Here is a 13914-nt window from a genome sequence, read left to right on the forward strand (position 1 = left end):
CAGGCTTGGCTACAATCTTGTGAATGACCACCTCAGACAATTCTCTGGTTTTCTTTATTTTCTCCATGCTCATAGTGGTACACACAGTGACACAAAACAGCAGAATGACTCCTTTTTGGGTGGTCGCTGCTAGACTACCCTTATTCTCAGTTTTTCCATCTGTCTGTATGTTTGTATGTAATGGACAGCTCTGGAGGCCAGAGGAGTCAACCGATTTTGATGAAACTTGACAGGTAGGTTCATACCAGGATCTCGTTGTATGCTTTTGAGCACCGTTGCTTAGTAACGGGACTTTGGAATTTTTGAAAAATCCCCAAAAATTAATTTTTTGGAAAATCAAAAATCGGCTTCCAGGCTTTTATGCGCACCATAATAAACCTCTTTGTCAAAAATTTTCAGCCCAATCCGTCAAAAACTGTATGACTAGTATGCAATTATGTAGCGATCACCCATGTCGCCTACTGGCTTGTCTCTATTCTAACTGGTTGAATGAGTGATTTTTATATTGCAGGCACTTGCAACTCACCACAGGTGAGTTCAATTCCAAAGTAAAGGAGAATCACCTGCTTGAAATCTAATTATTTCAAACAACTTCTAAAAGGTGCCAATGATATTGTATGGGACATTTTAGGATTTCTGTGTGGAATAAGCTAAGATTTTTTCTGGAAGAAATGGTGCATTATTTGAAAAAGTGCAAGGGTGCCAATATTTTTGGTCACGATAGTGCTTTTATTGATCAATACAACTGCTATTTATTCATGAATAAGCACAACTATATCTTCAGAACTCTTATTTTGTGAAAAATGCTGGTTTTTGACATCCTTCAGGACTGTATCTCCCATTTATAACATTATTCTTATGGGAAATCTTGTTTCGCAACAAGCTGATTTGCAATACACTCAGTTTTTCAGGAACACATCCCGAGCATATGGTGAGGTATTACTAAGCATCAACCCTCGCCATCCATGATTTTGTGTATCTGTGCTTACCTTCGAAACACCCTTTCTCTCAGTCCACGTCGATACTCCCACGTATCCGCAGAAAAAAATGAACTCGTCAAACTCCTTAGGTTTTCATGGTGTTTTTTTAACACTTTCAATACTTGGATAACAATATTTTCCTTCATTTAACATTACGTGTTAAATTATCGCCGGAAAATACAACACTTTGAAAATTTAAATTTATTGTAATAAAACTTTGTACACTTTATTTAATCGTGGATCCAAAACATCCCTGAAGTGGTACATCTGCTGAAGAGCAGAATAAAAAAAGTGAAGAAATTGATGACATAAGCAGAAAAGTAAAAATATTAGATCGACTTGAGAGTAGTGCACGTATTACTGTTTGGCGAAACACGACAACGTCAATGAGTCCACTATTCGTTACATTCCTTAATGTAACGATAAAATTAGGGCTGGTGTCAGTTGTGGTGGAAATATTGCCTCTAAAATAGCATCATTAAGTCACAGAGATCCATACCTTGAAAAAAATGGAAAAAAATGTTGAACATACGCAATCGACATAAGTCCCTCAATTTATAACGACTTGAAATGAGAAGCAGGGGGGTGATAAAGGTGATGAATCAGGGGGTTGTGAAGAAGCTCAAGACAGCAGTGCATTCACAGCAAGCGGTAGATGGTTTGAACATTTTAAAAAAAAAAACGTTAAATCTGCATAATCTGGAGATTATGGGTGAATTGGCATCAGCTGATCATGAAGCAGCAACTGCATTTCCTGGTGAATTAAAGGCACTTGTAGGAGAGAAGGACTACCTGCCGCACCAGGTTTTCAGAGCTGATGAGACCGGGCTCTTCTGGAAGAAGATGCCCAAAAGGACTTTTCTCAAAGATGAACAAAAGGCTCCTGGCTTCAAGCCTGCAAAAGACAGGTTAACCCTTCTATTGTGTGGCTATAAGTGCAAGCAAATGCTTGTTTACAAGTCCGAAAATCCCCGTACATTGAAAGGGCAAAATAAATATTGTCTGCCTGTGGTTTGGAGATCTCACAAAAGGGCCTTGGGTGACAGCCAAACTGTTTGAAGATTGGTTTGAAAACTTTTGTGCATGAAATAAGAAATTATCTGAGGTATTTAAATCTCTGTTAAAGTGCTATATCTTGTGGATAATGCTCCAGGACACTTTGGCTGAGAGACACCCTGATATTGAAGTCCTCTTTCTCCCCCTAAACGACATCAATCCTCCAACCCATGGATCACAGTGTCATAGCTGCATTCAAAACATACTACACCAGGAGGAGCTTTGATCACATAGTTCAGGCCATGAAAAATGACCCAACGCCAATGTTAGGGAATGCTGGAAGAAATTTGACATCTTAACAACCATCGGCATCATAAAGGACTAATGGGATGATGTTAGAGACTCAATATTGAATACCTGTTGGCGTAAAGTGTGGCCTGAGGAATTTAACGACTTCCATGGCTTTCCCACTGGAGGGTGAAATGCAGAGGATTGTTGATTTGGCCAAGGAGGAGAAGGATTTGAAGACCTAGCTGCAGAAGAAGTTGAGGAGCTGATTAAGACCCATGGGGAAGAATTGATAACAGAATAATTGGATGAATTAACTAAATCATGGGAAAGTGAAGAAGAAGAAGAGGGTCAGCCAAAGAAGCCACAAATGACAGCCAAAATAATTCCAGAAATTCTAAAAATTGGAGAAGATTTGAAGAAAAAGGCCGTTCAGATTGACACCAGCGTGGTGGGGAGTATTGCTTTTGGTGGAGCCATAGATCAGCAATTATCAGTCTATAAAGAAATGTATTTAAAAAAGTAAAAAAAAAACAACTTGAAGGAAAGAAAAAGTCAAAAATAACTTCATTCTTCAAGGAACCATCTACCCCCACCAGGGTGGTCCAAAAACAGCAAAAAATAAAAATTAAGATGTCTCCACGAGCCTTAAATTATTCCACTATAATTCAATAACGTGCATAGAAAATTTTAAGTTGATCGGAGGTGATTTAGAGGTCGCTCCATATGACGACTTTTAGTTTCATGAGTTGGTTACATTTGGGTATGGTCAGGTACGATTACTTCTGGATGTCCGAGGTGGAAATGGAGTGCATTTTCGAACTCTATGGGGTCGATTTACTCTAAGAAATGACTGCACCGACATTGAATTCACTACCATTTCGAAAATATGACCTAAAACAAGATTTATCATTACTGGAGTTGAGAAACTAATCCGACTCATTTCAATGTTTTCTAATCTTATAATTAATTTGTTGTCCGTCGAAACATTTCTTAGAGTAAATCAACCCCACTGAGTTCGAAAATGCAGTCCATTTTCACCAAGGAAGTTCAGAAGTGTATGGATTCGCATGTCACCTTACCCTAATTTTTCAATCAATGGAATTACAAACTATTAGACAATTTCGTCTCATTTACCAAATACCACCATCTCCGCCTCAATTGCTGTCTCCACTCCCACCTGAACTTATTTCTAGCCGGCCCAACATCCAGTGTTTTCGATTCAATGATTCACGAAAAATATGTTAGTTATTTATTTTGTTATTATTATATTAAATTAGGGTATGGTGAGATGCAAATCCATACACTTCTGAACTTCCTAGGTAAAAATGGACTGCATTTTCGAACTCAGTGGGGTCTATTTACTCTAAGAAATGTTTAGACGGACAACAAATTAATTATAGATTAGAAAATATCGAAATGAGTAGGATGAGTTACTCAACTCCAGTAATGATAAATCTTGTTTTTGGTCATATTTTCGAAATGGTAGTGAATTCAATGTCGGTGCAGTCATTTCTTAGAGTAAATCGACCCCATAGAGTTCGAAAATGCACTCCATTTCCACCTCGGACATCCAGAAGTACCCGTAATCGTACCTGACCATACCCTAATTTATTCAAGTATGAGACTAAAAGTCGTCATATGGAGTGACCTCTAAATCACCTCCAATCAAGCTAAAAGAATTATGCGCGCTATTGGATCATATTGGAATAATTTTAAGTTTGTGGAGCAACATTCTATTTTTTTTTCGACTTTTTGGACCACCCTAACCCCCACTGTCACCATATCCACCTCCCATTACTTTCCACCATCTCCATCTCCAAGGTCATCAGCAATTATCGGGGATGCCACTGATGACACCTGCAACCTCTGTCAGGCCGCTACACACAACAAAACACGTTGTGGAAGACTACACGGTCATGGCTCCACATGGCTCATGACCGTGACAACACAACATTTTTCACAAACAATTTGTACTGAACTGAATAAAGTGATATTTGTTTTTTCCACAGTACAGTAGAGACAAAAGTGATACATACCATGGCCTCCTTAGTTTCCAGGTTGATATCAGAAGGACCATCTCCAAGATGCCAAAGACCATTATGTAATTAAGGGTGCTCTTCAACGAGATTTAGCCATTTTTGCTTCCCTATGCCACTGAAGGCTGAGGTTGAATCACATCCCCTAGCTGCATGAATCTCTGGTAGCATATGGCTCATACATTCTCAGAGTTCATTTGCCGCAACATGCATTGGAATGAATCTCTTCCTTTGACGTGCATCAGTCTTTAGACACAGCTCTTTCAAGCCAAGTATCCAGTCGTATCATGGACACATTGTTGCGACATCTGAATCCAGACACCAAAGAAGTACCCGGTCGACACCCAATTTGTATCTCCCATGTGCAATGTGAATGAACCTTCGATAATCAGCTTCTTCATGATCTGACTGAAGCTCCAGTACTTCTCTGGCTACCAAGAACCACCTTCACTGCTCGATTTATGTCACGGAATCCACCAGCAAGATATACCTCAAAACCAGGGTTTAACCCGAGTTCTAACTTGATGATCCAATCACATAGAAGGAAGTCGGCAAGGTTTGCCTTGTTGTTTGCATTTGACAACATCTTTGAGCATTGTTTTGGAAGTGGTGTTGGAACAGTTGGGTTTCTTATATCTTGCATCTGAACATTACCCTGATGGTTTGATTCCTCATTCGTAAAATTGTCACCTACCACAGCAACATACTCACACTTCAGACCAAGAAAAGTACCCAAAAGCTGATCTGAGAGCTGACCAAAGGTGGTGCACTTAGCTGTGTCAGTGCAGCCCATTCTGAGCAACATCATGAGATCAATCACACCCAGTGTTGGCTCACGAGATGCTGAAGGTTCAACAGTCACACGGTCCTTTTCAAGACATGGGAGGAGTCGGCAATTTTTGTGCCTTTCTGAGCGACCCATCCAGACTGAAGAGAGAAAGTGGAACCGGTGATAATTCATACTGTAACAATTCCTTCATGTCCACATTGCAGGGACTGTGCAATGATTACCAGTTTGCTGAATATTTGGCGATCAATATTCAATGCCTGTATCACCTGTTTCTTTTTCGTAACAACTCCTTTATTGAGTGGCAAACGTGCAAAGATTCTGTTTACTAATCGGATAATGAAAGTCTGTCTCACCCTTTATCAGTCTACTGGTTACAGATTCCTGCATTTGCTCTCGGCCATTTTCATGGACATTGCAAAGTGCCTCAGTTGCCTCGGGTGAACATACAAGTGATGTGGCGATATTTACAAGAGGTTGCCTATTATCTGGAGTAATGCCAAACGCAATCAGGAAAGGGATGACTATCCTTTCATTAACAACATTGATGATTTCCTGGATTGTGGCTTCATCGGATCTTTGGTAGCCTCCTTGTGGAGGTCACCACTATCAGTCTGATGCAGCCCACTCAGTTGTTTTGTCCTAACAGTTACAGCTGCTTTTACACGTGCGGTCAATGATGCGACCTGATGATGCAACATAGACCAAGTCCTGGCGAATGGATAGAATATGCCGATGTAATTTATCAGTCTGCTTTACGACAACTTTGTAGATAGTCTCCAAGGACCCTTCCTCTCTTCGTGAAGGGATCCAATACAGAAATGTGTACACTTCATGAGAGGATTTTCAGCTGAGATATCCTGAGGATTGAGAGGTTGGTGGCATCTTCCTTTCTGTGAATTAAGAGCTGTACGCAATATCAATGCAGCATGGAAGAGAATAACTCCTCGAGAGGTAAAGGCTTCACACCACAGTTCACTTGGATACCTGCTGCAACCTGTGTGGCAGTCAGCATTTCATTCATTTCGGCAACTTTGTTGATTACATCCTGTATTTCAATGGACTTTGCCAAAACCAAATCTGGTTTATTTTGGTGCCCAAGATTTTGAACTCATAAGATGTCACTGCACCTTGTTTCTAACTTGTGATTAAGACCTTGGCATGTGGAGTTTGGCCTCATCCTGTGGCATGTACTGTTTTAGCAGTTTATGGTAACGATTCAGCAAGTAGTTCATATCAAAGGCTTTGCCCTTTGCAAGTTCAGGGTCTATGTAAGAAACAAGTTCTTTGAATGCGGCATCATGTGCTGAACCAATTGCTGCAGTCTGACTTTCTGGCTTTGTATATTTACTGTGACAAGCTTTATTGTACCTTGCCTCCAATGCAATCAGCTTTCTGAAGTTGCCACAGATTCTCCTTTTCCAATCGGTATCATTTCTCTCTTTGGCTCTTCTCTCAAGAGTCTTTCCGAATTTGAAAGTTGCTACCTTCATCAAAGTCCTATCTTTTTCGCAAGACTTTAAGCCACAGAACAAGCACAATATTGTAAAGTCAAATGATTCTCGAGGTAGTCTTTGACTTGTTGACAACAATGCAGCTTCTGGTTTGACAGGTGACTGCAAAACCATCAAATGTGTTGTTGATGTAAATGACGAGTAGCAGTTCTACCCCCAGTAGCAGTTCTACCCACAGTAGATCAGGTTGTGGCTCGATGAATTCAAGTTTGTTATTGTCTCACTTGTATCAGCGATTCTAATCGATCATAATGAATGCATATTTCAGCATCATTCCTTATTTTGAGAGCAACAAGTAATGAATGAACTCCGAGGATTGAGCTGTGCCTCAGTTTCTATTCATCCTCCTTTTAGCAGATGATGCACTTTCCTCGGTCTCCAGTCACCTTCCGCCTCTGGTTTCAATAACGTGAGTGGGCTGGAGTCCATTGCTGCTGAAATATATTACTCGTTTACCTGGAAAGACAAAGAGTAAAAGATGCATTAGAATATCAGTTATGAATCCTAAACAACATATTTTGGACAGCCAGATCCAACCTGATTTGTGACCTTCATACACGAGTTAAACAAGAAGTACTGCTACCATCAGTAATTCTGAAAAGCATTTGACCCTTGTGCAGTTGACTATAGTGACAACTAGGTCATAAGTCGGTTGTCGGACAGTCATCTATGCTTCGAGGAAAGATAAAAATGTTACACATTTAGAAAAACTACCGTTTTGCCATATGTGACATCATCTTGACATGCAAATTAGCAAAATAATATTTAGGAATGTGTAATCACAAAATTTCATTCGGTGCAAGAATTATGTTCATAGCATATTCAATAACAAAGTTATAGAATTTTGAACAATGGCAGGTGGTTGCTCCACCATCAAAATCGCCATTAATGTTACCATGAAAACTAAGGCTTCATCAATATTTTCCAGACCCTACACCCCATGCAATATAGATCTATGACAATCTCGATACATTTGTCACTCAATGGCACTACAATGAACTGCAAGGATACACCAGAAAATGCACAGCAAACATATAAAACATGAAAAAAAAATAAAAAAACAAGACTTTGGTGATGCCATAATTGAATGCAAATTATCTCGACAATAGCAATAAAGAACATTCTTGTGTCGAGGATGGTCAAACCTTTCATTCACCACCAGAATTGTGTTTCTAGCTTCTATAATAAAAATGTTATACGAGTTATAACTGACGGTAATTTGTAGTAGTTACCATGGAAACGGTTCTGGAAAAAAATTATTGCACCACTTTCAGGCCCGACATTCACCCCGGTGATGACCCCCACAGACCCCCCCCCCCCCGAACAGCTGGTACCATTGGCATTTTTCTGCCTGACCATTTGTTCAAAGGTGTTGAATTCAGATTTGGCTGGCTACTAACCGCTAACTGCTTTCTGACAAATGTCTCCACACTTTCCCCCCCAACCCCCATAATTGTCATGCACTGTGCAGGTCTTGTGCAATCAATTTTTGAGGAATGGCATCAGTAGAGACAAACTCTACTCTGACGATTTATTGCTGAAGACCTAGAACGAACCAACTTTGCTACAGCATCTTCATCTCTCTGTATTTTGGCCTTTCCTAGTTATTTGGGTGTTCCCTCCTCCTCATCCATCATTCCAAGCATTTCTCTGGTGTCATCAGCCAGCCAGGCTCGCCCAATGTCGGTCAGTCCCCAGCGATTGCATGCTGAATCAAAGCAAGTTATTCCAATCAGCCCTCCTGCTATTTCGCCCATTTTGTTGACATGCTGAAGTTCAAGGTCATCACGTTATGAGTTGAATCTCTGGTGTGATTCTTTGACAATGAAGTTACCTGACTGGAATCCTTCATACACTTTAGGTGCTGTATACTCAAAGTGCTTCATGTCTGCCAAGAAGACACACCCCCATGTCAGATAGTTAACATGATCATATGTTGCAATGCCTCCACTGAGTGCAGTGAAAAATGCGGCATCATTATTGTGACATCACTTCCCAAAAGCTCGGTGGCTGTGTTTGTCTTGTCAAACAGTCTTCTTGTTGTGGGTGTGAGTGTCGGCTCCATTAGAGCCTTAGATCATGTATTAAATTTTTTTTAAAGTTGGTTGGGTTAGGAAAGCCATACTTGGGGATGACAAGAGATGGTGGTGCACTGCTTGCTTGAAGCCCGAGAGGGAAGAGCAAGACAAAAGAGCCTCGAGAGTTTAGAAAGTGGTTCCACAGAGGGAGAAGTGAGGAATACAAGAGTTCAGGTAAACATGCAGTCATGCAGCCTGGATTTTGGGGGTTTAACCAGGAGGGGGTTACTGGAAGAATATGCGCATCCCAGGGTGGAGAGGAAGGGTCAGAGGCTGAGAGAGCAGAGGGAGCAATATCAGAGAATAGACAGGAGAAAACAGAGACCACCGACCTGTCTGAGATGCGAGAGCAACAGACTGTGCTTTGGCCTCAACTGGAAATTCCGATAGTTCTTGAGACCTTTCGATTCCACAGAGTCCAGGAGAGAGATGGGTGATGCTGGGGCGCCAGTCCATTAGGGAGAGCAGTACTCCATTGAGATACGGAAAAAGGCTTTGTCGACTGTTAGGAACTATAATTTTCCAAGAAACGACTTTGATTGACGGAGGATGCCCAGTTTGCGGCTGGCTTTGGAAGCGTAGCATTTGCTACGTTGTCGACACAGGAAAGGTCATGGCTGATCTATAGGTGAGGTGAGAAGTTCATGTTTACTCTGCATACAATCCCAAAATACTATAATGCAATACAATACAAACAACATACAACAAACAAACTCATGCACCCAGACCAAGGTAGTCACACATGAATGGTAACCTTTGACGATGAAGGGTAACCATGAATTATTACAAACTCATTCGATGTACATACTCAAGTTGGGCTGGATGGAAATTTGGACGAACAAACCAGCTCAGCAGTTTTATTACATGGCCGAAGGAGGGTATTGAAGCACTGCAAGTGTCAAAAAATGAAAACAGATGGAACGAGAAGGGCACTCGGTAGAGCGGATACCTCCGCACGTAATGCCTGATCCACGAGAACATATCGGGCCCAATACATTTTTGAAATACCATGCTGCACAGTACTACTGTATATCGTTTTTGGCCCTTTCTCTCAATGATGAAGAATGACTTTAAAAATTATCAGATCCAGATCTGGATCTTCACCAATATTGAATCAATTCTTCCTCGTCACACACCCAACCTGTCCACCAAGTTTCATCCGAATCCATCTCCAACTTTTTGAGATATCGTGCTATATATCGGTTTAGCTCTATCTCTCAATGGTGAAGAATCACTAAAAAATTCTCGTAGTCGGATCCAGACCAAAATCTAATCAGTTCGTCCTTGTCCACACACGCAACGTGTCCAACAAATTTCATCCGGAACCGTCCACAACTTTTGAGATATCCTGCACACAGACAGACAGAAAGAGGTGAAAACATAACCTCCTTCAGCTTTGATGGCAGAGGTAAAAATCAAAGGAAAAAGCTTTTGAAGCCCTTCCTCCCCGAATCTGGAGATCCTGATACGAGTTGTTTTTAATTCTCTTTGTGATTTTTCATAATTGAGAGATGGGGCCAAAACGATATGCAGAATGATATTTCAAAAAGTTATGGATGAGTTTGGACAAAACTAGCTGGATGAGTTGGGGAGGTGACAAGAACAAGCCGATTAGATTTTGGTTCAGGTCTGGATGCAGATCCATCCTATCGGTGGGATACAAAACGTAAACTGTTCAACCTGGCAAAGGTATGTGCTCCACCGAGTGCTGTTGTTGTTTGCCTATGTGATATGTAGATAAGCTCTCGAGAGGGAAACTATAAAGCTTTAAATCAGCATCGCGATATCCACACAGTGGAATGTGCTCGTGTAAACCATGGATGAGCGAGCCTCGGTAATGGCTGGATCGTATAATAGTGAAGCAAATGTATTTTGTTGGATTTACACTCGGGTTGTGGTCCCTTCATAAGCCATCATGCTGGTAGCTTTGTATGGTTTATACACATTGGGAATTTGATCAGCCTGAAATGACCACGACCAAGTATCCTGGTATTTCCTGAACCAAATGTGCCAAGCAACCACAACCACACACCGTTTGATTTGGCAACTGCAATCACAATGTCGTGATTCAAAATGGTCTACAATTGCACATTTCAATACGATTGGATTTAAATGATGACGGTAAACGAGATGCTTTGCAATTAGCTCACTTGCCATCACGTTCCTGAACAAAGTTACAAGGAACTTCGACGCAGGAGGCCGGCTGTCTTCAGACCCCTCATGCTTACACATTTCTGCCAATATCTATGTCCCCATGCAGATCCTCAGTGGTTCTTGGTACCGAAGTCCAGTTTAAACTTATCGACCGTTTCCGCTGCCACTAAGGCAAGAAAAGTTTGCTGAGCAAACATCACCCCCCCCCCCACCACCTCACTGGGGGACACAAACCAGGCAAGCAAGCAAGCTGGTGACGAAGCACTCACCAGCACACTCGCCTACTTGTTCACCCGATGGTCCAGAATCATTTCCAGACTCGAGGTGATGAGTTTCTCGAAACCAAACGGACACAATCCATCGCTGATCAAAGAACGCACAACCACGTATGCGTACCAGACTACCTACGGGAGGAGGTTCAGCACAAGACGTGCTTACCGTTACCAAAGTGGGCCTGCAACAAGATACGTCGTGACGAAAGCTATGGTATACTATATTAACTACTCAAACTAGAACGTTAGCAAAACCATTGAGATGAACTCGCTTACAAGTCTAAACTAGCGATACGAACGGGTCGGTGCTGCATGGCGCATTAATTTATTTATTATATATGCAGATCCCGTGGCCCCGAGTCCACCTGAACTTAACCTGGTACACACCTCGTCCACGTGAACTTCACCTGGTACACACCTCGTCCACCTCAACTTCACCTGGTACACACCTCGTCCACCTGAACTTCAGCTGGTACACACCTCGTCCACCTGAACTTCAGCTGGTACACACCTCGTCCACCTGAACTTCAGCTGGTACACACCTCGTCCACCTGAACTTCAGCTGGTACACACCTCGTCCATCTGAACTTCAGCTGGTACACACCTAGTCTACCTGAACTTCACCTGGTACACCCCTCGTCCACCTGAACTTCACCTGGTACACCCCTCGTCCACCTGAACTTCACCTGGTACACACCTCATCCACCTGAACTTCAGCTGGTACACACCTCATCCACCTGAACTTCAGCTGGTACACACCTCGTCCACCTGAACTTCACCTGGTACACACCTCGTCCACCTGAACTTCAGCTGGTACACACCTCGTCCACCTGAACTTCACCTGGTACACACCTCGTCCACCTGAACTTCAGCTGGTACACACCTCATCCACCTGAACTTCAGCTGGTACACACCTCGTCCACCTGAACTTCAGCTGGTACACACCTAGTCCACCTGAACTTCAGCTGGTACACACCTCGTCCACCTGAACTTCACCTGGTACACACCTAGTCCACCTGAACTTCACTTGGTACACACCTAGTCCACCTGGTCCACACCTCGTCCATATCTAGTCCACCTGAACTTCACCTGGTACACACCTAGTCCACCTGAACTTCACCTGGTACACAGCTCGTCCACCTGAACTTCACCTGGTACACACCTCGTCCACCTGAACTTCACCTGGTACACACCTCGTCCACCTGAACTTCACCTGGTACACACCTCGTCCACCTGAACTTCACCTGGTACACACCTCGTTCACCTGAACTTCACCTGGTACACACCTCGTCCACCTGAACTTCACTTGGTACACACCTAGTCCACCTGGTCCACACCTCGTCCATATCTAGTCCACCTGAACTTCACCTGGTACACACCTAGTCCACCTGAACTTCACCTGGTACACAGCTCGTCCACCTGAACTTCACCTGGTACACACCTCGTCCACCTGAACTTCACTTGGTACACACCTAGTCCACCTGGTCCACACCTCGTCCATATCTAGTCCACCTGAACTTCACCTGGTAGACACCTCGTCCACCTGAACTTCACCTGGTACACACCTAGTCCACCTGAAAGTGCCCATGACGAGCAGACTTGGACCGAGCGATCGGAGTCAGGTTTTAACGGCAGCCTGCCCTCTCACGGCAATGGCGACCTCCCATTCCGAAGCGGACCGCCGCTCCGGCCACGTCCTCCACGATGACGAACGGGCGAAGCACCACGACCCCCAGTTATCCCCGCACGGCCGAAGCTCGACGCCGATGGGAATCAAACGGCCAGGCCAAGTCCTTCCCCGCATCGCGCCGGATATTCGACACCAAGACGGGACTGTCTGCGATTCCACAATGTCCGACATCGCTCCGCGCTCCGCTTCAGCGAAATGGCGGCTCCCGAGGAGATCCGAGCGCCGCCGCCGCCGTCCGTGTCGCGCAGCGCGAACCCGAAAGGGAACAAACCGATCCGGACGGTTAATAAAACCCACAAACTCCTCACGTCGAGTCGGCTCGATTGGGCGCACTTTCCTCACAACAACCCGAGCGGTTTGCGCGCGGCGCCATTACGGGACGTGGGAAGGGAGCGGGACGACGCCATTCGCGCTTTCCGGAGGAAGCGGCCGATCGCGGGCCTCGTGTCACGAACGTTCACTCGAGACTCCTCCATTAAATTGCCGCTTCGACTGTGCGCCAATTTCTCTGGTAATCCACCGACGGGGCACAATCCGCGAATCAGCACCATGACCGCGTTTTCCACGACGACACGAATTGCCAACAAGGGCGAACACGAGCACCACCACGGTCTGATGTAAAACCGTGCAAACCGACTCGGTACGAGGAAGAAACAAGACGTGGAACAACAAGGCGTCCAGTGCGGTCGGAGCAAGGCACAACCCCCCCGAGGGAGGGGGGCAAATCTAGCCGAGTCCGTGCGATCGCCCGCCTCACGCGGCACACTCACCCATAGGCCGCGACCGTTCAACATCGCTTCACAGAGGGTCCGTCAGCTAGGACGAGGCAAAAACAACGCACCGCCAAAGCGGGCACGCTGGCGGATCAAACCGCGGTGTTCCCATGGCGCTGCGCCATCGGATGCACATTCAGGAGTGGCAGGACGTCACGGTGGGATACCTCAGAAAGAACCCGCCATTTTGTCTTGGAGAAGCGGGCTATCAATGTTTTGCCCGGCGCGGACACGCGCGCATCAGGACAGTTTTGTTCGACGATGAGCGTGGGGCGGAGGAGAGGCATGACATCATGAACCACGTGAGAAGCTCGAGCCCACGTAGCCAATCGGCTTGCAGGTA

The 13914-nt window shown here is 44.2% G+C and overlaps 1 long non-coding RNA gene across 2 annotated transcripts; it reads right to left on the reverse strand.

The window, feature by feature from the left end:
- Positions 1-1166: 1166 nt before the first annotated feature.
- Positions 1167-13829, reverse strand: LOC147017837 (uncharacterized). 2 transcript variants are annotated; one of them, XR_015062159.1, is made up of 3 exons: positions 13569-13829; positions 4304-7060; positions 1167-1875 (listed from the first exon to the last, which is right to left on the reverse strand). It is a non-coding gene; the product is annotated as an uncharacterized LOC147017837 (long non-coding RNA). The 2 variants fall into 2 exon arrangements; XR_015062160.1 differs by having other exon boundaries at positions 1167-2509.
- Between the last annotated feature and the right edge of the window lie 85 nt (positions 13830-13914).

Source organism: Eptatretus burgeri, chromosome 10, assembly GCF_056783735.1.
Source record: "Eptatretus burgeri isolate ZD-2024b chromosome 10, Ebu_testis_v1, whole genome shotgun sequence".
NCBI classification, from domain to species: domain Eukaryota; kingdom Metazoa; phylum Chordata; class Myxini; order Myxiniformes; family Myxinidae; genus Eptatretus; species Eptatretus burgeri.